A 25,969-nucleotide genomic window follows, 5' to 3' on the forward strand; every position below is an offset into this window, starting at 1 on the left:
AAGTCAATTTTGCCATGGTCTTTCAGAGGGATTGAAAGATGCATTTGCCTTTCATGAGAGACCTACCTCCTTGGATTCTGCTATGTCTCAGGTCGTTCGTATTGACAGGCGTCTTAGAGAGAGAGGAGAGATCTCTCCTTCCTGTCATACTCAGTCCCGGGACAGTGCAGCGGTCTCTTTCTGTGCGCAGGGGTCTCAGTCGCTGTCAGCCCCTTTTGAGCAGGAGCCCATGCAGCTGGGGTTGATTGCCTCTGACAATAGAAGATTCAGCCCGCATGGGAGGGTTTATTTTTGTTGTGGAGGTATAAATCATTTGGCAAATGTTTGTCCCTCTAGGAGATTCAGGCAGTCTTCTGGGAGTAATAAAGAAACAAAAAGGAAAAAATCTTTTAAAAATGTTCCGTCTGTTACTATTGGCAGGGTTGAGGCGGAAATTGTAGGTTTTCCGTTTGCTTGTAGTTCCCGTTTTGTCCTGCCTGCTAGGGTGGCGCTAGAGAGCAAGAGCATTTTTTGTGAGATTTTTGTGGATAGTGGAGCAGCTGTCAATCTCATTGATAATCAATTTGCAATAACTCATGGTTTCCAAGTATGCACTTTGGGAAAGGATATTCCTGTTTTTGCTATTGATTCCGCTCCATTTTCTCAGAAATCATTAAAGGGCATAGTTCACAATATCCGTTTAATTGTGAGTGATGCTCATGTTGAGGATGTGTCATGTTTCGTCCTTAGCGGTTTGCCTACTCCTCTAGTGTTGGGGCTACCCTGGCTCACTAAACATAACCCCACCATTGATTGGCAAGCGAGGCAAATAAATGGTTGGAGTGACTTTTGCAGAGAGAATTGCCTCATGACATCTGTTTCTGAGGTTTCTACTAAGACTGTACCACCTTTCCTCTCTGAATTTTTGGATGTCTTCTCTGAGAGTGGAGTTCAGGATTTGCCCCCGCACAGGGAGTACGATTGCCCTATTAATCTCATCCCAGGCGCCAAGCTGCCTAAATCTCGTTTATACAATCTTTCCCAACCTGAGAGGGTCGCTATGCGTGTTTATATCTCTGAGAGTCTGAGAAAAGGACACATACGACCCTCGAAGTCACCTGTTGCCGCTGGTTTTTTCTTTGTTAAGAAAAAAGATGGTTCTTTAAGACCTTGTCTGGATTTCAGGGAGCTGAACAGTATCACTATTCGTGACCCTTATCCGCTTCCTCTGATCCCGGACCTGTTTAACCAGGTTGTTGGGGCTAAAGTCTTTTCCAAATTAGACCTAAGAGGGGCATACAACCTGGTCAGGGTCAGAGAAGGAGACAAATGGAAGACGGCTTTCAATACCCCTGAGGGCCATTTTGAGAATTTGGTTATGCCTTTTGGTTTGATGAATGCCCCAGCCGTTTTTCAGCATTTCGTGAACAGCATTTTTTATCATTTAATGGGAAAATTTGTATTAGTGTATTTGGATGACATTTTGATTTTTTCTCCTTATTTCAAGACTCACAAGGAACATTTACGTCAGGTCTTGCTCATCCTGCGGGAGAATAAATTATACGCGAAACTGGAAAAATGTGTGTTTGCGGTTCCAGAAATTCAATTTCTGGGGTTTCTTCTCTCCGCTTCTGGTTTTCGCATGGACCCCGAGAAGGTCCGCGCTGTGCTTGAGTGGGAGCTTCCTGAGAATCAGAAGGCGCTGATACGTTTTTTGGGCTTTGCCAATTATTACAGGAAATTTATTTTGAATTATTCCTCTGTTGTTAAACCACTCACTGATATGACCAGAAAGGGGGTAGATTTTTCTTCCTGGTCGGTAGAGGTGCGTAAGACCTTTTCTAATATCAAGGAGAGTTTTGCTTCCGCTTCCATCCTGGTACAACCTGATATTTCGTTACCCTTCATAGTTGAGGTTGATGCTTCTGAGGTAGGGGTGGGTGCGGTCTTGTCTCAGGGTTCCTCTCCTGCCAAATGGCAACCATGTGCCTTTTTCTCGAAGAAACTCTCCTCCGCAGAGAGAAATTATGATGTGGGAGATAGGGAATTGTTGGCCATCAAGTTGGCTTTTGAGGAATGGCGCCATTGGCTAGAGGGAGCCAGACACCCTATTACCGTGTTTACTGACCATAAAAATCTGGCCTACTTGGAGTCAGCCAAGCGTCTGAACCCGAGACAGGCCAGATGGTCTTTGTTCTTTTCAAGGTTTAATTTTGTTGTCACGTTCCGCCCTGGGGTTAAGAATGTGAAGGCAGATGCCCTGTCACGTTGTTTTCCAGGAGGTGGGAATTTTGAAGACCCGGGTCCCATTTTGGCTGAAGGTGTGGTGGTCTCTGCTCTTTTTCCTGAATTGGAGGCAGAGGTGCAGGCAGCCCAGTCAGAGGCTCCTGATCTTTGTCCTGCTGGGAGGTTGTTTGTGCCTCTCGCTTTGAGACACAAGATTTTTAAGGAACACCACGATACGGTCCTTGCTGGGCACCCGGGGGCAAGAGCCACACTGGATCTCATCGCTCGGAGATTCTGGTGGCCTGCGCTTCGTAAGTCGGTTGAGGGTTTTGTGGCAGCTTGCGAGACTTGCGCTCGTGCCAAAGTCCCTCATTCACGGCCATCAGGTCCTCTCCTTCCCTTACCCATTCCTTCCCGTCCTTGGACACATCTGTCCATGGACTTCATAACGGACTTGCCTCGTTCCTCAGGGAAGACTGTGATTCTGGTGGTGGTGGACCGTTTTATCAAAATGGTGCATTTCATCCCTTTTCCTAGTTTGCCCAATGCTAAGACGCTGGCGCAGGCATTTATTGACCACATTGTCAAATTGCATGGTATTCCTTCAGACATAGTCTCTGATAGGGGCACGCAGTTTGTTTCCAGATTCTGGAAGGCTTTCTGTTCTCGCTTGGGGGTTCGGTTGTCATTCTCTTCTGCTTTCCACCCGCAGTCGAATGGCCAGACAGAGCGCGTCAATCAGAATCTGGAGACATATCTGCGCTGTTTTGTGGCAGAGAATCAGGAGGATTGGTGTTCTTTTTTGTCCCTTGCTGAGTTTGCTTTAAATAACCGTCGTCAGGAGTCCTCTGATAAGTCACCATTTTTTGGTGCATATGGGTTTCATCCGCAGTTTGGGACTTTCTCGGGAGAGGGGTCTTCTGGTTTACCTGATGAGGACAGATTCTCCTCGTCTTTGTCATCTATTTGGCAAAAGATTCAGGATAATCTAAAGAGCATGAGTGAGAGATATAATCGTGTGGCAGCTAAGAGACGTGTGCCTGGTCCGGACCTGAATGTTGGTGATCTGGTGTGGTTGTCTACCAAGAATATCAAATTGAAGGTTCCCTCCTGGAAGTTGGGTCCTAGGTTTATTGGGCCTTACAAGATCCTGTCTGTCATCAATCCTGTTGCCTACCGTCTTGATCTTCCTCAGACTTGGAAGATCCATAATGTTTTTCATAAGTCCTTATTGAAACCTTATGTTCAACCTATTGTACCCTCGCCTTTGCCTCCTCCTCCGATTATGGTTGATGGAAATCTTGAATTTCAGGTCTCTAGAATTGTGGATTCTCGTCTTGTCCGCGGTTCCCTCCAGTACCTCGTTCATTGGGAGGGTTATGGTCCTGAGGAGAGGATGTGGGTCCCAGTGACGGACATTAAGGCCACTCGTCTCATCAGGGCTTTCCATAGGTCCCATCCTGAGAAGGTGGGCCCTGAGTGTCCGGAGTCCACTCATAGAGGGAGGGGTACTGTCACAACCAGACAGTTGAGAAGCTCTGACAGGAGCTTTTCAGATCCTCCTCCTTGAGTTTCTTTGTTTTGGTTTAGTTCCTCATCTCGTTAGTCTATCTCAGCTGTCATGCAGTTGGACTGATTGCAGCCCTTTAAGTTCCTCCCCATGATGCATTAGGTTGCGGCTTATACAACTTCCTTGAGTGTGTGTGCTTGCTGTTTCTATTTCCCAGTCCTCTGCAAGATAAGTGCTGTTCCTTTATTTGTGATTTTCTGTCTGCTGGATTTTCAGGTGACCCTGACTCCCTCCGTGTTTAGTGTAGGGAGCCGGTGGTCGTGTCCCCTCACTATTGTAGGGTCTTCAGGTATTAGATAGCCGAGGTACGTGGATATGTGCCCATCCACCTTTGGGGTGTTCGCATAGGCTGAGCAATTAGGGAGAGTGGCAGGTCTCATGTAGGGGTCTCCCTTTTGTTCCTTAGTTGTGGATCCAGTGAGTAATTATTGTATTGCATTGTCTTGTTTCCTGTACACCATCCGTGACATTATAAGCCGCCTAAACCGTCTCAAGCATGGATCCGGTTTCACTTTTGGCTGAGCGCTTCCAGGGTCTTTCATTGGAGGTAGCTGATCTCCGTAAGACTTTTTCTCAGTTTCAAGTGACCGGTTCAGCTTGCGTTCATGGAGTTTGTTCTGAGCCTAAGATCTCGCTCCCGGATACGTTCTCCGGCGGTAGTGAGTATTTTGTGCGTTTTAGAGAGGCTTGCAAACTCCATTTTCGCCTTCTTCCCCATTCCTCTGGTGATGAAGAACGGAGGGTGGGGATCATTATATCGCTGCTCAGGGGTAACGCTCAATCCTGGGCCTTTTTGCTGCGGGAGGGGGCACGGCCCCTCCGTTCAGTGGATGAATTCTTTTTAGCCCTGGGTCAGATATATGATGACCTGGATCGTATTGCTCTGGCTGAGTCTAGACTACGTCTGTTATGCCAGGGTAAACAATCCGCAGAGATATACTGCTCAGAATTTCGGAGATGGGCAGCTGATACTTGTTGGAATGATGCTGCACTCCGAAGTCAATTTTGCCATGGTCTTTCAGAGGGATTGAAAGATGCATTTGCCTTTCATGAGAGACCTACCTCCTTGGATTCTGCTATGTCTCAGGTCGTTCGTATTGACAGGCGTCTTAGAGAGAGAGGAGAGATCTCTCCTTCCTGTCATACTCAGTCCCGGGACAGTGCAGCGGTCTCTTTCTGTGCGCAGGGGTCTCAGTCGCTGTCAGCCCCTTTTGAGCAGGAGCCCATGCAGCTGGGGTTGATTGCCTCTGACAATAGAAGATTCAGCCCGCATGGGAGGGTTTATTTTTGTTGTGGAGGTATAAATCATTTGGCAAATGTTTGTCCCTCTAGGAGATTCAGGCAGTCTTCTGGGAGTAATAAAGAAACAAAAAGGAAAAAATCTTTTAAAAATGTTCCGTCTGTTACTATTGGCAGGGTTGAGGCGGAAATTGTAGGTTTTCCGTTTGCTTGTAGTTCCCGTTTTGTCCTGCCTGCTAGGGTGGCGCTAGAGAGCAAGAGCATTTTTTGTGAGATTTTTGTGGATAGTGGAGCAGCTGTCAATCTCATTGATAATCAATTTGCAATAACTCATGGTTTCCAAGTATGCACTTTGGGAAAGGATATTCCTGTTTTTGCTATTGATTCCGCTCCATTTTCTCAGAAATCATTAAAGGGCATAGTTCACAATATCCGTTTAATTGTGAGTGATGCTCATGTTGAGGATGTGTCATGTTTCGTCCTTAGCGGTTTGCCTACTCCTCTAGTGTTGGGGCTACCCTGGCTCACTAAACATAACCCCACCATTGATTGGCAAGCGAGGCAAATAAATGGTTGGAGTGACTTTTGCAGAGAGAATTGCCTCATGACATCTGTTTCTGAGGTTTCTACTAAGACTGTACCACCTTTCCTCTCTGAATTTTTGGATGTCTTCTCTGAGAGTGGAGTTCAGGATTTGCCCCCGCACAGGGAGTACGATTGCCCTATTAATCTCATCCCAGGCGCCAAGCTGCCTAAATCTCGTTTATACAATCTTTCCCAACCTGAGAGGGTCGCTATGCGTGTTTATATCTCTGAGAGTCTGAGAAAAGGACACATACGACCCTCGAAGTCACCTGTTGCCGCTGGTTTTTTCTTTGTTAAGAAAAAAGATGGTTCTTTAAGACCTTGTCTGGATTTCAGGGAGCTGAACAGTATCACTATTCGTGACCCTTATCCGCTTCCTCTGATCCCGGACCTGTTTAACCAGGTTGTTGGGGCTAAAGTCTTTTCCAAATTAGACCTAAGAGGGGCATACAACCTGGTCAGGGTCAGAGAAGGAGACAAATGGAAGACGGCTTTCAATACCCCTGAGGGCCATTTTGAGAATTTGGTTATGCCTTTTGGTTTGATGAATGCCCCAGCCGTTTTTCAGCATTTCGTGAACAGCATTTTTTATCATTTAATGGGAAAATTTGTATTAGTGTATTTGGATGACATTTTGATTTTTTCTCCTTATTTCAAGACTCATAAGGAACATTTACGTCAGGTCTTGCTCATCCTGCGGGAGAATAAATTATACGCGAAACTGGAAAAATGTGTGTTTGCGGTTCCAGAAATTCAATTTCTGGGGTTTCTTCTCTCCGCTTCTGGTTTTCGCATGGACCCCGAGAAGGTCCGCGCTGTGCTTGAGTGGGAGCTTCCTGAGAATCAGAAGGCGCTGATACGTTTTTTGGGCTTTGCCAATTATTACAGGAAATTTATTTTGAATTATTCCTCTGTTGTTAAACCACTCACTGATATGACCAGAAAGGGGGTAGATTTTTCTTCCTGGTCGGTAGAGGTGCGTAAGACCTTTTCTAATATCAAGGAGAGTTTTGCTTCCGCTTCCATCCTGGTACAACCTGATATTTCGTTACCCTTCATAGTTGAGGTTGATGCTTCTGAGGTAGGGGTGGGTGCGGTCTTGTCTCAGGGTTCCTCTCCTGCCAAATGGCAACCATGTGCCTTTTTCTCGAAGAAACTCTCCTCCGCAGAGAGAAATTATGATGTGGGAGATAGGGAATTGTTGGCCATCAAGTTGGCTTTTGAGGAATGGCGCCATTGGCTAGAGGGAGCCAGACACCCTATTACCGTGTTTACTGACCATAAAAATCTGGCCTACTTGGAGTCAGCCAAGCGTCTGAACCCGAGACAGGCCAGATGGTCTTTGTTCTTTTCAAGGTTTAATTTTGTTGTCACGTTCCGCCCTGGGGTTAAGAATGTGAAGGCAGATGCCCTGTCACGTTGTTTTCCAGGAGGTGGGAATTTTGAAGACCCGGGTCCCATTTTGGCTGAAGGTGTGGTGGTCTCTGCTCTTTTTCCTGAATTGGAGGCAGAGGTGCAGGCAGCCCAGTCAGAGGCTCCTGATCTTTGTCCTGCTGGGAGGTTGTTTGTGCCTCTCGCTTTGAGACACAAGATTTTTAAGGAACACCACGATACGGTCCTTGCTGGGCACCCGGGGGCAAGAGCCACACTGGATCTCATCGCTCGGAGATTCTGGTGGCCTGCGCTTCGTAAGTCGGTTGAGGGTTTTGTGGCAGCTTGCGAGACTTGCGCTCGTGCCAAAGTCCCTCATTCACGGCCATCAGGTCCTCTCCTTCCCTTACCCATTCCTTCCCGTCCTTGGACACATCTGTCCATGGACTTCATAACGGACTTGCCTCGTTCCTCAGGGAAGACTGTGATTCTGGTGGTGGTGGACCGTTTTATCAAAATGGTGCATTTCATCCCTTTTCCTAGTTTGCCCAATGCTAAGACGCTGGCGCAGGCATTTATTGACCACATTGTCAAATTGCATGGTATTCCTTCAGACATAGTCTCTGATAGGGGCACGCAGTTTGTTTCCAGATTCTGGAAGGCTTTCTGTTCTCGCTTGGGGGTTCGGTTGTCATTCTCTTCTGCTTTCCACCCGCAGTCGAATGGCCAGACAGAGCGCGTCAATCAGAATCTGGAGACATATCTGCGCTGTTTTGTGGCAGAGAATCAGGAGGATTGGTGTTCTTTTTTGTCCCTTGCTGAGTTTGCTTTAAATAACCGTCGTCAGGAGTCCTCTGATAAGTCACCATTTTTTGGTGCATATGGGTTTCATCCGCAGTTTGGGACTTTCTCGGGAGAGGGGTCTTCTGGTTTACCTGATGAGGACAGATTCTCCTCGTCTTTGTCATCTATTTGGCAAAAGATTCAGGATAATCTAAAGAGCATGAGTGAGAGATATAATCGTGTGGCAGCTAAGAGACGTGTGCCTGGTCCGGACCTGAATGTTGGTGATCTGGTGTGGTTGTCTACCAAGAATATCAAATTGAAGGTTCCCTCCTGGAAGTTGGGTCCTAGGTTTATTGGGCCTTACAAGATCCTGTCTGTCATCAATCCTGTTGCCTACCGTCTTGATCTTCCTCAGACTTGGAAGATCCATAATGTTTTTCATAAGTCCTTATTGAAACCTTATGTTCAACCTATTGTACCCTCGCCTTTGCCTCCTCCTCCGATTATGGTTGATGGAAATCTTGAATTTCAGGTCTCTAGAATTGTGGATTCTCGTCTTGTCCGCGGTTCCCTCCAGTACCTCGTTCATTGGGAGGGTTATGGTCCTGAGGAGAGGATGTGGGTCCCAGTGACGGACATTAAGGCCACTCGTCTCATCAGGGCTTTCCATAGGTCCCATCCTGAGAAGGTGGGCCCTGAGTGTCCGGAGTCCACTCATAGAGGGAGGGGTACTGTCACAACCAGACAGTTGAGAAGCTCTGACAGGAGCTTTCCAGATCCTCCTCCTTGAGTTTCTTTGTTTTGGTTTAGTTCCTCATCTCGTTAGTCTATCTCAGCTGTCATGCAGTTGGACTGATTGCAGCCCTTTAAGTTCCTCCCCATGATGCATTAGGTGGCGGCTTATACAACTTCCTGGAGTGTGTGTGCTTGCTGTTTCTATTTACCAGTCCTCTGCAAGATAAGTGCTGTTCCTTTATTTGTGATTTTCTGTCTGCTGGATTTTCAGGTGACCCTGATTCCCTCCGTGTCTAGTGTAGGGAGCCAGTGGTCGTGTCCCCTCACTATTGTAGGGTCTTCAGGTATTAGATAGCCGAGGTACGTGGATATGCGCCCACCCACCTTTGGGGTGTTCGCATAGGCTGAGCAATTAGGGAGAGTGGCAGGTCTCATGTAGGGGTCTCCCTTTTGTTCCTTAGTTGTGGATCCAGTGAGTCATTATTGTATTGCATTGTCTTGTTTCCTGTACACCATCCGTGACACTTTTCTTGTTTGGTTGTTTATGTCATCTTACCCATCCAGGTTCTGTGCGAGCTGGCTGCTCCTTTCTCCCCACTTCACCATCTCAGGGAGTTCAGGGTTCTGTTAGTTTAGGCTGGTGGACACAGCAAATCTACCATCAAGGTTTGTCTGTGGGCTGAGCATTGCAGGGAAAGAGGTCAGGGATAAATTAGGAGGTGACCCTTCCCCTGTCTCTCGTCCAGAGCCTGGTTGGTGTGTTATCTGTTTAACTGTGCACGTCCGCCGTGACACCTATATGGTTGAAACGTCGCAATATTCGGTGTGAATAAAATGTGAAGAATTTCTGTATCATTGGAGTGCCGCAGTTTTCTACAACATTGCAATTATCTGAGGAGACCTAGAGGCCAGGACTCAATACTGTGGGCACCGCCACCAAATGGATTAGCTGAAAGGACTCAGTGAATAGTGCTGTCTTGTTTTTTTTAATTATATAACTCAAAATCGGAACCATGGTGACCGACAACGGAAAGAACATGGCGCTGCATCAAGGAGGGCTGAGCCATGCGCCCTGCATGGCACATGTGTTCAATCTGGTTGTCAAGCGGTTCCTGAAGTCTTCCACCCATCTCCAATACATCCTAAAAATGGCCAGGAAACTTTGCAAGCACTTCAGCCACAGTGTACCGGGGTGGGCTCCCCAGGATACAGCGAAGTCACAGACAAGAAAAGCGACACAAACTCCAGCTTTTAGTAACTAACAAAACTTTACTAAACATTGACAACCAACATAACGATATAGGAATACACAAGGTAATATTCCCCACCCCTGAGTCCTGTCCTAGTCCGGCTAGCCGACCCTAACTCGGTGGCGTGCACAGTAGAGCCTGAAAAGTCGATACTGTGCCGCGGAATAAAACAACCCTGACCGATGGCGCTCACAGCAGAGCCTGAAAAGTCAATACTGTTCCGCAAACAATCTCGGGCAGCCTGCCGAATACAAATCCTACCTATCTAACTAATGGCAGGTACAAGCTCAGTCTCAGATTCTTGCTGAGTAGATGTACTTTTCTTTCAAAGCTCCAATTAGCTCTGCTGGAGATGATCCCTTCTCCTGAGGATCTGGGTACGGAACGGGTGACAGTCCCTCTCTACTATCACCCCGATCACTGCAGGTCACTCCAACGCCGTGATGAGACCGGCTTGTGTCTCACACACACCATCCTCCCAAGATGTCTGACTCTCTTCTTCCTGTTCTTCTCAGAGAACACAGCCTGCATCGGTCATAAGCATGAGTCATTACCTCCTTTGCATATTCAAATCCAGCAGTCACTTTAGCTGTGTGGGGAAACAGCAGCCTCTAGTTCCCGAAATGCCAAATGACAGTTCCAATACACTACTGTGAATGGTGTCATTATACAGGAAGAGCTGTTCCACAATCTCACAGGAGCAGGCCCTGTGCCCTCACCTGTCCTCAACCTGCCTCTGTCCTTTTCTGTTCCCTCAGCCATACAAGTATTATATGCTGTGGGCTCAGCTACACTATACAGCGAGGACGAGCTACTAGAGGACAGTCAGTGCTACTGGCCAGCCAAGATGTGGAGGAAAAATCTGCCACTTCCTCCGGTAGGCGGGCAAGTAGTGATGAGGAGAGTGGCGTGGGAGCTGGTGTTGCGAGCGGTCAGGCTCCTGACCCAGAGACCATTGAGGAGGACATCAGTGACGTGCAGACAGCACTCAACAGTCAGTGCTACTGGCCAGCCAAGATGTGGAGGAAAAATCTGCCACTTCCTCCGGTAGGCGGGCAAGTAGTGATGAGGAGAGTGGTGTGGGAGCTGGTGTTGCGAGCGGTCAGGCTCCTGACCCAGAGACCATTGAGGAGGACATCAGTGACGTGCAGACAGCACTCAATGATGATAATGTAGCTGATCGCACTTGGAAGCAAGGTGAATTAGGGGCTTCAACATCCTCAGAGCCAGCAAGTCGCTAGCGTGGCCGGGAGTCAGCAGGGTGACAGCAGTGGGAGGTCGGGAGCCAAACATGCCTGGGGTAGACCACCCGCCTCACAGGAGCCTACCTGCCCGGAAAGTAGTGGTGCAGGGGTTCACGGAAGCAGCAGTGGTAGCAGTCAGTCAGTGAGGGTAAAATCACCTACTCGACGTGGCAGTTTTTTTGTTAAATCAGAGGTGATCATGGCCATTTGTAGAATCTGTGGGCAAAAGGTGAAGCGTGGCCAGGGGGCCAATGTTGGCACCACGGCTCTACGTCAATATATGCAGTGTCACCATAAAGTGCCCTGGGAGAATCGTGACTCCCATGTGGTGGTCCAGCCTGCCGCAGCAACCTCTGCATCAACCAGTGGCACGCACCCGATTTCAGGCAGTCAATGCTCCACAACCTTAGCTGAAGGGAGCTGTCTGTCCTTCCCATCATCTGCTGGTCCTGATGCTCCCGCTCCTCCTCCTACTCCTCGTCAGTCATTCTGTCAGCAATCGATCACCGAAGCGATTGCCAAGTGACAACAGTATGCGTGCACTCATCCAACAGCGCAGAAGCTGAATGTGCTCCTGGCCAAGTTGCTGGTGCTGCAGTCCCTCCCTTTCCAAGTGGTGGACTCTGCACCTTTCAGAGAACTGATGGCTTGTGCCGAGCCGAGGTAGAGAGTCGCAAGCTGTCATTTCTTTGCCAAAATAGCAGTACCAGCCCTGCACACATATGTAAAACAGAAGGTGGGCCAGTCCTTGAGCCTGTCGGTGTCTGCCAAAGTGCACAGCAGTGCCAACTTGTGGAGCTGTAACTACAGTCAGAGACAGTACATGTCCTTTACAGACCACTGGGTGAATGTGGTTCCTGCACAGCCACACCAAAAACTTGGCCAGGTGACACCGCTTCCGCCTCCACGTTCTCACGCCGTTGGTCCTGCGACAATGTTCGCCTCTGCCTCCTCACCCTCCACCGTGTACTCAGCCTCCACTGCAGGGGCATTTCACAGTGCCTCTCCAGCATACCACATGTGCAGGGCACGGCGGTGTCACGATGTTCTGCACCTCGTTTGTCCTTCATCATGAAATCGAATCCTGGATTTCTGTGCGACAACACAAAATCGCTTGATAAAGACCTATACGGTTGAAACGTCGCAATATTCGGTGTGAATAAAATGTGAAGAATTTCTGTATCATTGGAGTGCCGCAGTTTTCTACAACATTGCAATTATCTGAGGAGACCTAGAGGCCAGGACTCGATACTGTGGGCACCGCCACCAAATGGATTAGCTGAAAAGACTGAATAGTGCTGTCTTGATTTTTTTAATTATATAACTCAAAATCGGAACCATGGTGACCGACAACGGAAAGAACATGGCGCTGCATCAAGGAGGGCTGAACCATGCGCCCTGCATGGCACATGTGTTCAATCTGGTTGTCAAGCGGTTCCTGAAGTCTTCCACCCATCTCCAATACATCCTAAAAATGGCCAGGAAACTTTGCAAGCACTTCAGCCACAGTACACCGCAAAGCACACCTTTCTTGAGCTGCAGAGGCAGAACGGCATCCCCCAACATAGGCTGATATGCGACGTTTCCACCTGTTGGAATTCCACCCTCCATATGTTGGACTGACTATACGAACAGAGAAAGGCCATAAACTATTTCTTGATGATCCAAGTGGACGGGAGTACTCCCCTGTGTAACTTCGATGTCAGCCTGTGGCAGCTCATGCCAGACACCTGCCGTTTGCTCAGGCACTTTGAGGAGGCCACGATATTTGTCAGTCGCCAGGACTACGAGATGAACAATTTCATTCCACTGCTTTATGTCCTGGGACAGATGCTGCTAAATCTGGCTGGTCATGGGACTGAAGACGTGGTGCCTATATCTCACGGCCACATGAGCCCTGTGGGGGCTGAACTGGAGGAGGAGGACATTGGAGCACAAGCAATGAAGCAATGTGGTGGTTTTTATGCACAGGTGACAGGAGAGGAGGAGCTGGAGCAGCCAGAGGAGCTACAGGGCGATGAGGAAGAGGAGGCAGAAGACCCAGACACACAGTGGCAGTATGCAGTGGAGATAGAGGCAGGGAGTCCCTCCGAGTGACTTGCACAAATGGCCCGATGCATGCTCACTTGCTTGCATAGTCACAGCCGAATTGTCAGCATTCGCTAGAGGGATGACTTATGGCTCTCCACCTTGGACCCTTGCTACCGGTCCAAAATCGGGGCCTTTTTTACACCCGCTGAGAGAGAGGACAAACTGAACTAATATAGAGACATCCTATGTAGTCAGTTGGCCGCTGCCTATCTGCACCATTGTCCATCCTCTCGCAGGTCTGACCGGGGGGGCCCTCTGCGCTCACGTTCTTCTGTGGCGGAGGGGGGGGTTGGAGCAGTTCCAGCTCCATCAGCAGCAACTTGAGTCTAGAGTCGCTGATGAGCAGCTGTCTTCAACCGCCTAGTGAAGAAACTACTCACCAGTAGCAGCTAGACCAGGAGCAGGACCTGAACCAGCAAGTGGTGGCATACTTGGACAGCACCCTGCCACCCCACATTGAAGATCTGCTGGACTACTGGGCAGCCAAACTTGATTTGTGGCCGTAACTGGCAAAGTTTGCCCTGGAAAAGCTGTCCCGCCCGGCCAGTAGTGTAGCAACAGAGCGGGTGTTTAGTGCGGCGGGGGCCATAGTTACCCCAAGAAGAACTTGCCTGTCCACCCAAAATGTGGAGAGACTGATCTTTGTCAAGATGAATCAGGCATGGATCAGCCAGGATTTCCATCCACAAATGCCTGATGCATCTGACTAGATCATCCATGGTGCCACACCAACACTTTGACAAAAGAGACCGGTTTCTTCTGGCTACCTGCCTCAGCTACTATTCTGATGCTGCCACCCGCCTGATGCCACACATCTAATGTCAAGTGCTCCTTCTTTCACCCACCATCTTCAGCTAGTACTGTTATTGCCACCCACCTCCCCAGTCTGTCAACGGGTCAATCTGTGGTCTCCTGATGCTGCTGCCACCTCACCACTCAGGTCTTCTGATGCTGTTGCTGCCACCTCCACACTGTCATTGTGCCACCCTGTGGCCTCCTCCTGATGCTGCTGCTGATGCCTCCACACTGTCATTGTGCCACCCTTTGGCCTCCTCCTGATGCTGCTGCCACCTCCAGGCTTCTCATGCTGTACCCACCCTCCCCACTTCATGACTGGGCCACTATTTTGCCTTTTGGCCTGGCTGACATCATCATTTATTTGACCCTTCTTCTGATCTGTCAGAAGGAAGGAAAAATGAGATGCACAACGGATCCTGTCTATTAAACAGCTAAAAGGCCTGCATGACATGGTCCCAATTTTGCATCAGAATTGTCTTGTGATTTGGTAGCTAAAAGCAGGAGTGGGTACAAAACACAGATGACATGCAAATATTCTATTCACGTGTCATCTCTGTTTTGGATCCACTCCTGTTTTTTTTGCTTTAGCAATACTGATGAATTACTGACCAAATGATGACAGAGTGAAGGCGGATGCTCCACAGACAGGATCATTTTTTTCGGGGTTACTGTTCTGACGGATCAAAGGAAGGGCAAAATAATCAGTGACGTCAACACAAACTTACTGCTGACACTCACTCCACTCTGTCGGGGGGGCTCTACTTTTATAAGCGTTTAAATGAACAGGTTCTGTAGAAATCTATGTGGAATCAGTGAATTGCTGTAAAAGGAGTGTGCTCTTTCACGCTATAGTAGGATCTTGGCCCCCTGCGCGGTTCTTTATACCTGGCGCTAACATTGACCTGTAAGGCTGAATGGTGATCTGTGGCCAGTGCTTCCCATTCACCGCTGCAGTCCTGGGCTCTGTCCATGTAGGTACTGTTGGGATCCTCTCCACAGTTTCCTCTCAGCACTGGCCACAGCATACTTGATGCTTATTTCCTGCAGCACTTCCTTAAGGGCCGGCGCGTGTCACTTCCTGGGCTTTATGGGTTAGGTCATGTGACCTTGCTGACCAATCCTAGCCCTCCTGCACATATATAAGTGGCTCAGCCCGCTTCCCAGATGCCTCAGTGTCAAGGTCCTTGCGTCCTGCAAAGGTTCCTGATATATGCTTGTGTTCCTGACTCGTACTTGTGTTCCTGGATTCTGCTACCAGTTTTAATCCCTGCCTGCTTGCCTTGACTCTCCTGTTGCCGACTCTGATTGTCTAACCTGTACCTGTGCTGCCTGTCCTGACCTTTTGCCTGTCTGACTTCGCCTCTGCCTCATCCTTCAGTCCTGCACTGTTGCTCCTGGTAATGACTCAGCCTGCTGACCACGCCTGTACCTCTGGTACCTTTCTCAGGTACCTACTGGTCTGCCTGGACCAGCTGCCTCATGTGACTATCCTCCTCAAGAGGTAGCGACCTGGTAAAGTCTATCCCCACCATCAGGGGTACTGTGAAGATCGAGGGGTTCACTTAGACAACGCCCTTAGAGTAGGTAGGACACGTGGCACAGTGGGTTCAATGAATTGCTAGCGGTTTGCAATGATGGTCTAAATGGATGTAAATGCAGTGACCCATTGGTTCCTTGCCAAATGGTTAATGCTATGGTTACCTGCTAAAGGATTAATGTTATTTAACCCCTTAAGGACACAGCCCTATTTCACCTTAAGGACCAGGCCATTTTTTGCAAATCTGACCAGTGTCACTTTAAGTGCTGATAACTTTAAAACGCTTTGACTTACCCAGGCCGTTCTGAGATTGTTTTTTCGTCACATATTGTACTTCATGACACTGCTAAAATTGGGTCAAAAAAGTTAATTTTTTTGCATAAAAAAATACCATATTTACCAAAAATTTGGAAAAATTAGCAAATTTAAAAGTTTCAGTTTCTCTACTTCTGTAATACATAGTAATACCCCCAAAAATTGTGATGACTTTACATTCCCCATATGTCTACTTCATGTTTGTAGCATTTTGGGAATGATATTTTATTTTTTGGGGATGTTACAAGGCTTAGAAGTTTAGAAGCAAATTTTGAAATTTTCAGGTTTGAAGTCACTTTGTGAGGCTTACATAATAGAAACCACCCAAAACTGTTTTTACAAACTTTGTTAACCCTTTAGGTCTTCCACAAGACTTCATGGCAAATGGACATAAATTTTTAGAATTTAGATTTTTTGGAAAATTTTCCAATATAATCAATTTTTTCCAGGAAAAAAACAAGGGTTATCTGCCAAACAAAACTCAAAATGGGTTGCCCTGATTCTGTAGTTTGCAGAAACACCCCATATGTGGTCGTAAACTACTGTTTGGCCAAACGGGAGGACATAGAAAGAGGGGAACGCCATATAGGTTTTGGAAGGCAGATTTTGCAGGACTGGTTTTGTTTATACCATGTCCCATTTCAAGCCCCCCCTTGCACCCCTAGAATAGAAATTCCAAAAAAGTGACTCCATCTAAGAAAGTACACCCCTCAAGGTATTCAAAACTGGGTTTACAAACTTTGTTAACCCTTTAGGGGTTCCACAAGAGTTAATGGCAGATGGAGAAACAATTAAAAAATTTCTATTTTTTGGAAAATTTTCCATTTTAACCCATTTTTTCCAGCAATAAAGTAAGGGTTAACAGCCAAACAAAACTCAATATGGGTTGCCCTGATTCTGTAGTTTGCAAAAACACCCCATATGTGGTCGTAAACTACTGTTTGGCCAAACGGGAGCACATAGAAAGAGGGGCACGCCATATGGGTTTTGGAAGGCAGATTTTGCAGGACTGGTTTTGTTTATACCATGTCCCATTTGAAGCCCCCTGTTGCACCCCTAGAATAGAAATTTCAAAAAAGTGACTCCATCTAAGAAAGTACACCCCTCAAGGTATTCAAAACTGGGTTTACAAACTTTGTTAACCCTTTAGGTGTTCCACAAGAGTTAATGGCAGATGGAGAAACAATTTAGAAATTTCTATTTTTTGGAAAATTTTCCATTTTAACCCTTACTTTATTACTGAAAAAAATGGGTTGACAGCCAAACAAAACTCAAAATGGGTTGCCCTGATTCTGTAGTTTGCAGAAACACCCCAAATGTGGTCGTAAACTACTATTTGGCTAAACGGCAGGACATAGAAGAAGGGGAACGCCATACGGTTTTTGGAAGGCAGATTTTGCTGGACTGGTTTATTTACACCATGTACCCTTTCAAGCCCCCTGATGCACCCCTAGAGTAGAAACTCCATAAAAGTGACCCCATCTAGGAAACTACGGGATAAGGTGGTTGTTGTTTTGGGACTATTTTAGGGGTAAATAGGATTTTTGGTTGCTCTATATTACACTTTTTTGAGGCAAGGTAACAAAAAAATAAAATTCTAAAATTTTTCTACATTCGCTATTTAGTTTTGTGGAACACCTAAAGCGTTAACAAAGTTTATAAAGTAACTTTTGAATACCTTGAGGGGTGTAGTTTCTTAGATGGGGTCACTTTTTTGGAGTTTCTAGTCTAGGCTACATCAGGGGGGGCTTCTAATGGGACATGGTGTAAAAAAAAAACTGTCCATCAAAATCTGCCTTCCAGAAACCATATGGAGTTCCCTTCGTTCTATGCCCTGCCGTGCGGCTATATAGCCATTTACGACCACATATGGGGTGTTTCTGCAAACTACAGAATCGGGGCCATAAATATTGAGTTTTTTGGGCTGTTAACCCTTGCTTTATTACTGGAAAAAAAGGATTCAAATGGAAATTTTGCCCAAAAATGGGTGTTTTGGCACCGTTTTTATTTTATATTTTTAACGCTGTTCATCCGAGGGGTTTGGTCAAATGTTATTTTTATAGCAACGACTTTTACGCACACGACGATGCTCAATATGTATGGCTCTCAGACTTTGGAGACACTAAGCAGGCATCCTAAAACTGCGGCCCTCCAGATGTTGTAAAACTACAATTCCCACCATGCCCTGCTGATGGCTGTAGGTTGTCTGGGTATGCTGGGAGTTATAGTTTTACAACATCTGGAGGGCCGCAGTTTGAGGATGCCTGCACTAAAACTAATATTTTTTGGGGGAAAAAAATTATTTCTGTGTCTCCAAAGTCTGAGAGACATAGTTTTTTATGTTCTCTAGGGGACTGTTGGAGATTATAAAAATTTAGTACTCCATGGAAGTGTGATACTCCCTGAAGCAATCGATAACGCAGAGGCCCGGATGATCGGGGCAAGTGTCACATTGAGTGGTGGTGTCCTTCCGTATCCCCCTCTTGTGACACACTCTGCATCTTTTTTGGGTTCGTCCCTTCTTTCCAGTATGGGGGACCACACCTGGAAAGTGTTGGCCAGGGACGATCCGGGCGCCTCCAGTTCCCGAGGTACTCCGGCCTGCTCTTTCCCGGTCCGAAAAGATCAGGTCTTTGAGGACTGCCTCATAGAATTGGAGGAATGTCCCTGTGCTGCCAGCGCTTCGGGATAGTACAAAAGAGTTGTACATGGCAACCTGTACCAAGTAGACCGCAACTTTTTTGTACCATGCCCGGGTTTTGCGCATGGCATTATATGGCTTGAGGACTTGATCAGAGAGATCAACTCCTCCCATATACCGATTGTAGTCGACGATACAATCGGGCTTGAGGACCGTTGCCGCGGTACCTCGCACAGAGACGGGGGTGGTGCCGTTACCGTGGATTGTGGACAGCATAAGGACATCCCTCTTGTCCTCCTTATACCTGACCAGCAACAGGCTTCCACTGGTAAGGGCACGGGTCTCACCCCTGGGGATAGGTACCTGGAGGGGGTGGGCAGGGAGGCCGCGTTGATTTTTCCGCACGGTCCCACAAGCGAACGTGGATCTGGCAGCAAGGGACCTGAACAAGGGAATGCTGGTATAAAAGTTGTCCACGTACAAGTGGTAACCCTTATCCAGCAGTGGGTACATAAGGTCCCACACGAGTTTCCCGGTAACACCCAGAGTGGGGGGACATTCTGGGGGTTGAATCCGGGAATCTCGCCCCTCGTACACACGAAATTTTAAGTGTACCCTGAGGTACTCTCACAAATTTATGGGATGCGGGGGGGCAAGTGGTAGGGGGGGTCTGGGGTCTGAAAGCTGAAACAAAAAAGTTTAGAATAAATGTGCTTTTTTTTTTTTTTTTTCTAACTTTTCCCTTCTATCCCTGCCTAAAGGTGCCTCTCCCTCACTGACCCTAACCTACCTGGGTGGCGATGGGTGCAGGAGGGTGATGGATGGCGATTAGGGGGACACAGGAGCTGGTGCTGGACGATGCTGCACGGTCAGGATGCTGGACAGGAAGAGGAGGGGAGAGAGGAGCTCAGGAAGTTTGAATCTCGCGCCTCTCTCCCCTGCACCAATCAGCACCCTGGACAGCAGTGTTCAGCACCAGGGCCAGCACCGCCTCTCCAAATCCTCGGACTGCGATAGGTGGTGTATAATTACGCCACCGATCGCAGTCTTTTTCCGGTTCATCGGGTCACAGGACACCCGAATGGACCGGAAACGCAGAAAACCGCAGGTCTGAATTGACCTGCGGTTTTCTGCGATCGTCGATGCAGGGGGGTCAAATGACCCCCCCCCTGCATTGTTACAGGATGCCGGCTGAATGATTTCAGCCGGTATCCCGTTCCAATTAACCCCAGCGGCACCGGCATCGCTATTTAAAGCCATGACGTACCGGTACGTCATGTGTCCTTAAGGACTCGGGAAACATGCCGTACCGGTACGTCATGTGTCCTTAAGGGGTTAAACCACTATTTTTTTCATTATGGACTATCTGCACAAATTAATCAGAAGAATACAATTTTTGTCCATTTAGACATGTGTGACTTGTTAGATTCACGTGTCCAGCCAAAGCGTGTCCTTGAAATTTGTTACAAAATGTTGACAAATTTGCCAGTGCGGAGGTCAGATCAGGGCAGGATGTTTGCCCTTTGTCCCAAAGTATTGATTTGTGCTATTCTAGACAAGACACGTGTGAATGATGATGAAGTTGAGAAAAAGTGCACTCCCCTATCTGAGACATTGGACTCAGGTATTCAATGTAATTTATCCCATGTAATTTGAGGATTTTGCCAATAAACAAATTGGCTAATTTCTTAGCGTCAGAGTTTTTTTTAACGGAATTAGATGACACATCTTTGAGAACCTGTCAATGATCACCCAGACGACCGTTCTCCCCTGGGAAGAAGGAAGGTCAGTTATAAAGTCCATAGAGATGTGGGTCCAAGGTCTCTGTGGAATGGGCAAGGGGCAAAGTAGACCCCGTAGGACGTCTCCTGGGTACCTTGGCCCTTGTGCAAATGTCATATGCATATACAAAGGCAACCACATCTCATCACTAAGTAGGCCACCAATAACCTCTGGAAACCAAATGTCTGGTACCGGCAATCCCTGGATGACCAGCGAGCACCGAACAATGAGACTCTTTCAAAACTTTAAGACAAAGATTTGGAGAGACAAACGATTTACCAGAAGGAAGATTACTGGCAGGCAAATCTTGACAATATTGTATTTCAGATCAGGATTAATGGCTGCAATGACAATACCAGGAGGGAGGATGTTAGAAGACTCAGAATCAATAGAATCACAGAAACCAAAACTACACGATAAAGCATCCGCTTTCACATTACCAGAGCCAGGATGATAAGTAATGCTAAAATTAAACTGGGTGAAGAACAAGGCCCTTGTCTCACATTCAAGATACATCAAATTCTTGTGATCTGTGAGTACAATTATTTGCTGACTAGCCCCTTCAAGAAAATGATGCCATTTGATGGCTAATAGAAAGAAAATGTTCTTGAAAAGAAGGCACATGGTTGTTAATTAGTCAAAGAAGATGACCCCTGAGACAAAACAGCCCCTTCTCCAGCCTCTGAAGCATCCACTTCAACAATGATTTGCTTGGTAACATCAGGATGAATAAGAATTGGAGCACGAATGAAACTCTCCTTCAGAGTTTCAGAGTTTCAAAAGCAGACAGAGCATCAAGAGACCAATGTATTAGATCCGCCCCTTTCCTTTTAATACATTTTCTATAATAATTTGCAAACCCAATAAATCTTTGAAGGGCTTTGAGGGAAGACAGTTTACCCCAATTAATAACGGCTTGCACTTTAGCAGGATCCACATAAAAAGTTTGAAAGAGTATATAACCCAGGAAAGAGACTTCTCTTGCACCTAAAACACAAACAGCTGATACTCACATACACAAGTTTTCTCACATACATACCATGTGAAGCCCAGTCAAAAGAAAAATTTTTAATATCGTTAAGATAGACGACAACAAAGAGACCCAGGAATTCACATTAATGAGGTTTTGGAAGACTGCTAAAGCATTACACAGTCCAAAGGGCATTACAAGGTATTCAGGGGTACTGAATGTCATCCTACATTTGCCCCACTCCTGTATTCTAATCAAACTATAGGCTCCTCTAAGGATGATCTTGGAAAACCCAGAGTCCCAACAATTTCTTTAAAATGATCAGAAATAATGGGAAGGGGATACTGGTTCCTGACCATGATTGTATTTAATTCCCTACAGTCGATACAAGGGCGTAATCCACCCTCTTTTTCCAAACGAAAAATGCAGCACGCCAGACCTGCAGGGTAGTGCGATAGTGAGGTCACGGTTATGGGCAATCGAGGGTTACTCACTTTTTGGAGGAGAACCCTGGGCAGGCATGCGGCAGTGAAGGAGAGGTAGACACAAGTTACTCTGGGGCACACTCTGGATGTAGGGACCAGACCTGATGGTGTATGAGGTGCCCTGGATGTTGCAGGTATTTTGAGTGCCTGAGGCAAGGTCCCTTCAAGGATCGTGACGTAACGGTGGCACACCGATTTCTAGTAACAGTAATTGAGGTACACAGCTGGTATGGTAAACCAAACGTTGCTTTACTTGGAAAACAGTCCAACTTTGTACAGAGATGATGATGCAGTTCCTTATAGCAATGTTCCACAAGCAGGCTTACATTCAATAATATGGCAGGTATAATCTTGCAAGATACTTGGAGGGTAATACAATTAATGCTTCACAGCCCCGGCTGCACTATCTCCACAGCTATTCTGGCTGGCTCTATCCCAAGGCCCGGATGCCTAAATGCTGGCTTTAATCCTTGGTAAATAAATCTTCCTCCCGTATTGACCCTTGATTTTATGTTATAGTACTTCTGCCCATCAGCTTACTTATCTGAGCTGGTTGTTTTGTTCCTGTTGTGAGGGAAGCTGCAGGTTTCTCCCAGGAGGTATATCTCTTCTCTTGGGGTGACTCTACTGAGCTAAGCTTAGCCTCAGGAGCTTCAGGCTGACTAGGTTACTCTTCTAGCCACCTGGAATGAACTAACTCTCCCCTGTCTGGGCCTACATATATATACTTAGGGCTCTCTAGCTACCTCTAATGTCTAGGAGGCTAAACTACACCCTAACAGGCCTGACACCCAGATAACACAGGGAAATGCATAATTAAACATCACAGTAATGCAAAAGACATGTTAACCCTTGTGTAGTGCCCACCTTTACCTAGTGAAACACTACATACCCCCATGCTACAACGTTGCCCGTCCTCGGCGCAACATGGAGGGGCCCTGCCCAGCTGGATACTGCAGCCTGAAAGACAAAAATGGAGAACAGGCATACACAGTAATCACCACTTTATAAATTGAAATATAATAAACGGTTTCACTGAAAGTGCGGTGACAAGGGGCGTCGTTCTCTTCTCTCAGGATAATTGTAAGGGAACAGGGGCGCTGACCTGGTGCAGCATATCAATAATACCAGGATAGTCCATAATAATAGTCCATAGAAAATGTAGAACAAAATAACAATTCTTAGAGGCTCAAGGAACACAATGAGTCCGTACCCAAGGCTTGTAGAGGGTTAAACAGGGGTTTCCCATGAGGGGCTACCTGGGCCCATAATGTAGTCTCCAAATCTCACAGGTGGATGCCCCTTGGTAGACCGCGTGGATCTTCTTACTGGCGGAGATTCCTCCTGACTTGGTTCAGGAGGATTGGAGGAGTCCACAGGCTCTGGAGCTCCTTCAGGTACACTCTGAGGCGAAGAAATACCAGGAACTGAAGTGGGTTCATCCTGGGATGGAGAAACAACTGGAACAGGAGCAGGTACTACCAGGTTTAACCAGGGAGTGAGAAACCAATGAAGTGGATCTTTATCATGTATCAGGTTCTCAACAGCCTGCATAGGATCAGCGGGTTGGGCTGGCAACTCAGGCTCAGGAGATTCTGGTTCAATGTCCTCTGCTGCAGGTTCTCCTTCTATACAGGGTTTCAACCGATTTCTATGTACAACTTGAGAGCCTTTACCTTCTCTGGAGATTTGGTAGATGTGAGCCTCAGCGTTAGGAATGGCAGAGATAACATACCGTACATGAGTTGTGGCAGCAGAGTAGGCCAATTACCCCTTGTCTCTGGGGGTACTGCTCTCAGCATTTCGATGAGAGTTTGATTAATCTTTTCACAGAGTCCGTTACCTTGTGGATGATAGGCGGTGGTCCGGACTTTCTGGCAGTTATGCAGCAGGCACATCTCTTGGAACAGCTGTGACTCAAACGCAGACCCCTGGTCGGTGAGGATTCTCTCTGGGCAGCCATAGGGCAGAAGGAAATGCTTCCAGAACGCCTCTGCTGTAGTCTTAGCTGTCAGGTCTTTCACAGGCACTGCTACGACAAACTTAGTGAAGTGATCAATAATGGTCATGGCATAAGTATACCCTGAGCGACTCGGCTCCAACTTCACATGATCAATAGCAACAAGTTCTAAAGGAGTTTTACTTACGATAGGATGGAGAGGTGCCCTCTGGTCATGATGCTCAGTTCGCCCCACAGCACAGGCAGTGCATTCTCGGCACCATTTCTCAATATCGTCTCTCATCCCAATCCAATAGAATCTTCTGTGAATGGTGGCCTCAGTCTTCTGCACGCCGAAGTGTCCGGACTGGTTGTGATACATTTCTAGCACCAGATTGGCATCTCGACGTGGTAGGAGGATTTGATATATCCTATCACAGGACACTGGGTCCAGGCTCCTTCTAAGCAACAGGCCTCTTTGAAGGAAAAGTAGGTGGCGATGTCTCCACAGTCTCATCAGTTCTGGGTCTGCACTCTTCCTGCGGACTCTCTCAGGAGTTCTCCCATTGGTAAGGAAGTCGAGCAGTTCACCGAGGACTCTACTTTCGGACTGGAGCTTAATCCACCTTTCTTGGTCGCCTCTGGACTCAGGAATATCTGGTGAGGAAGGATCAGCAGCGGGATGGTTTTCAGTGCGGATATTATCCTGCTGGGCAAATTTATTGTAGAACGCTGGCATTTCCACTTCTTCCCAGGCATCTTTTTGTTCATCTGGGGCTTCTGTAGTGGGTAGCCGAGACAGGGCATCAGCATTGTCATTGGAGCGGCCTGCCCGGTATTTCACAGTGAAGTCATAGTTGGCAAGGCGGGAGGCCCATCTTTGCTGTATTCAGATGCGCCAGGGGGTTATTGTCCGTGAAGGCCACAAATGGCGTGGCAGCGAGATAGTCTTTGAACTTCTCGGTCACAGCCCACACTAAGGCAAGAAACTCCAGCTTGAAGGAACTGTAGTTCTGGTCGTTCTTCTCAGCTCCCTTCAGGGATCTGCTGGCGTAGGCAATTACCCTCTCTTTGTTATCTTGCACTTGAGCCAAGACAGCCCCCAGGCCTCTTTTACTGGCATCTGTGTAGAGGTGGAATGGCTTCTGATAATCTGGGTAACCCAGAATAGGGGGTTCGGTCAGCTTCTTTTTGAGGAGCTGGAAGGCAATCTCCCGTTCTTCGCTCCACTCAACAGGAATAGGAGTCTTTGGACTCTTCTTAGGGTGCCCCCTTAGGAGTTCCTGGATTGGATCCGAAATTTGTGCGAAATGGGGTATGAAATGCCTGTAATACCCTGCAAAGCTAAGAAAGCTTCTCACCTCTTTTACGGTGGTAGGAGTAGGCCAATTGCGGACAGCAGCAAGTTTATCAGGATCAGGCTGTACTCCTTCGGCACTGACAACGTGCCCTAGGTATTTTACCGCTGGTTTCAGCAGGTGGCACTTAGATGGCTTGATTTTGAGGCCATATTTGGTAAGGACTTGGAACACTTCCGCCAGGTGTTCTAGGTGGTCCTCATACATCTTGGAGTATATAATGACGTCATCTAGATATAACAATACGGTTTCAAAGTTCCTATGGCCTAAACAACGTTCCATTAGCCGTTGGAACGTCCCTGGAGCGTTGTACAGTCCAAACGGCATGTAGTTAAATTCGAACAGGCCCATAGGTGTAGTGAAAGCAGTCTTTTCTCGATCTTCTGGGGCCATAGGCACTTGCCAGTACCCACTAGTTAAGTCCAAGGTGGAGAAATAGGCTGATGACCCCAGGGCAGTCAAGGACTCCTCAATGCGTGGTAGTGGATAAGCATATTTGTGGGTGATTTGATTGATCTTTCTGTAATCCACGCAGAACCTTATACTGCCATCTTTTTTCCGCACAAGGACTAGGGGCGCAGCCCAGGGACTGTGACTGTCCCGGATTATGTTAGAGTCTTTCATCTCTTGTATCATCTCTTTCACAGACTGATAGGTAGTAGGTGGTATGGGTCTGTGTCTCTCCTTGATAGGAGGATGAGAGCCAGTGGGTATGGTGTGTTTGATTACACTGACCTCTCCGTAGTCCGTGGAGTGCTTGCTGAAAGCCTTGTGGTGCTCTTTCACCAGATTCAGAACTCCCTCTATTTGCTCCTTCGGGGTGGATTCGTTCCCCACATGAAGTTCTTCCCACCAGGATACTGTAGAGGTGCTGGCAGGGGCGCTGCTGCTCTGTGCGGTCTGGAACGTCTCCGTGGCAGGCAGACGGATCACATCCTGGAAAGACACTTGGAAAAGCTGAGCAACGGGGCAGTGCTTAAAAAGAGTAACGGGGTGATCACCAAAATTAATTAAACGGACAGGAACTTTACCTTGGGACACGGTCACCAGACTCTTGGCTGTCCGTAC

Source organism: Bufo bufo, chromosome 2 (genome assembly GCF_905171765.1).
Source record: "Bufo bufo chromosome 2, aBufBuf1.1, whole genome shotgun sequence".
NCBI classification, from domain to species: domain Eukaryota; kingdom Metazoa; phylum Chordata; class Amphibia; order Anura; family Bufonidae; genus Bufo; species Bufo bufo.